Source organism: Egretta garzetta, unplaced genomic scaffold (genome assembly GCF_000687185.1).
Source record: "Egretta garzetta isolate BGI_Z169 unplaced genomic scaffold, ASM68718v1 scaffold844, whole genome shotgun sequence".
Classification (NCBI taxonomy): domain Eukaryota; kingdom Metazoa; phylum Chordata; class Aves; order Pelecaniformes; family Ardeidae; genus Egretta; species Egretta garzetta.
In genome coordinates this window covers 1973-4418 of record NW_009259559.1, presented here as the reverse complement: position 1 = coordinate 4418, position 2446 = coordinate 1973, and positions in this window count along the sequence as shown.

Sequence of the window (2446 nt, the reverse complement as noted above, 5' to 3'; positions counted from 1 at the left end):
AAAAAAAAAAAAAAAGGAAAAAGAAAAAAGCAGGGGCCACCCATTGCTCCCCAAGTTTCAGAGGGGAGTGAAACACCCCAAAGACATGCTGCCACCAGGGGGACGCGCAGAGCTCAAACATTAAATGAGGAGGAAATGTAAAGGCTCCAAGGTTTTAAGAAAGTGTTTTCTCCAGCATATTATGTGCAATTAGAGTGCACATGGTTTATCAGGATCTTTTTTTTTTTTAGATGACAAGATAACAAGATGAACAGTTGCCTATTAAGTTCCCCCATGATTGCTTTTTTCAGCTGTGATACTGCAATTCCCTACTGAATCAAAAAAGCACATTTCAACACTCGGCACTGTCAGGCAATAGCCTGAGATGCCCTCTCAGTTTCAGTTCTTTACATGGCACATAACAAAAATGGGGAGTTGCAGGAGGGGAGTATCTTAAACTGGTTTTGAGTTACCACCATGGCTTTAATGAGTTACTTGCACCTGAAGCAAGAAGTATTTCTTCTACTTCATTTTTTTTTCATGGCAACTATGGCATTATACAAATAGCTTCTTCCATTTCTATCAACTAGCTGCCTATTGCCACAGGTTACCAACTATCATGCTCCACTCAGAGTTAAGTATATGGCACATAAAACGTCGGAAGAACTATCTACAGAAACCATCTCCTCTATAAAAAATACTGGTCCCAACAACGTGTCACCTTTTTTTTGGAAGAGCTGTGAATTCTGCTGAGGGGAGGAAATATCAACTTCAAACAGATTAAAATCATGGTAGCACCAAACTATAGGACAAGACAACACTGGAACTGTTCATAAAGTTTAAGATCTTTATTAACCAACTTTATTAATACATCTTCCCTGCCTCGCCCAATCAGTTGCAAAAGGTTATTGCTTCTCTCACTTTTTTTTGGCCTAAAGGTGGTATGGTCTGTACTTAGTTATGTGAGGAATTGGAGCCCTGTGACCCACTAGTAATGTTCTATAAGGCTGGTCTGACAGCAGCAGCAAGCAAAGAGCATGGTCGCTATGAGGAGAAAAGAAACAAATAAGTGATACGTGAAAGATTAATTTATCTTGCATTAACATAATTTCTAGTAATCCAAGCAAGGTGGGTTAATAATCAGCCTCCACTTCTATTTACGGGTGAGCAAACTATTTTAATACGAGTATTTTTATTTTAAGAAGAAACACTTACTTTTCCCTTTGGTCCTAAAGGACGAAGTCCCTCAATAGAGAAATGATTCCCATTAGTAATAAAAAAGGCTTAAAGTTCAACTAATCAGAGTAGCTCGGCCAACTTACATAAAAAGGAGATACATGGAAAAGGACCACTTACGTAGATACTACAGCAACATGAGAGAGAGTGTTTCACATCCTCTAACCGAGACTAACCAGAATTTAACAGTAAGCCAGACATTAAGCGATCTTACCAGCAAGGCAGGACACCTCGCCCTTTCACAATCAGAACTTAAGATTTGCCTTTAGCAACTAACAGTCTACAAATACCAGTAATACATTTTTATTTCTTCACAAAACCCCCATTCATTTCATTCTTAAAATCCAGATCTACAGCGTGAATTTAATTCAATAGCTCTACATTTTTGTTTGGAAATGAATGGTCCAAAAAAGCAAAGACTGCTATTTTCATAATGAGTGCACCTTCCAGCAAGAGAACTTTAAAAAAAAAAAAAAAAAAAAAAAAAAAAAAAAAAAAGCATTTTTAGGCTTTCTGTGTTAATTTGTAGGGTGAAAACCCAGCTATGTACATGCATTCATTCTAACAACTCCAACCATAAAGAAACAAGCATTCAAGCTAATTCCCCTGCCCCCAAGACAGTTGTCTGCTATAAATCTAAAAACATATCATTTGCAATAGAATTTCATTAAATATTTGTCATTCTCTGCCTTAATGCTTTTGTAGTCTTGGCAGTTAGTTTACATCTACAGAAGTACCCTGCAGAAATACACCGGGATTTTTCGAGCTTTGCATCACGGTTAGCTTATTTTTCTTGCAACTCAGTAGTTTCACTTTGCTACTTTTTATGGCCTATAGATTCTTGACTTTCAGTTGAAAGTGCAGGCTAAGCATCTCCTCTTGCCTAAAAAAGTCACTCTCATGAGACCAGTCTTTTAGCGGACCACGCAAAGCCTAGGTGTCAAAGCCACAGCAGGTGCATAATATGAACTTACGCAGGTACTAAGCTGTTCCCAGAGTTTCAAAAAGATAAATTAACAAACAAAAAGCCACCAAAGTCACCGTACGGCCAGACTTTCCCCCCCCCCCTTCCTCTTTTGACGGGCCTGCAGCATTTAGGTTTGTTTGGAGCTGAACAAATAAAAACATCTAATGTAATTCCGGAGGGTTAAAGCCGGTTCAGCCCTCGTAGAGAGGCTACAAATAACCCTAAACGGTGGGAATCGGCCGAACCTTTCCCGGCTCCCACCCC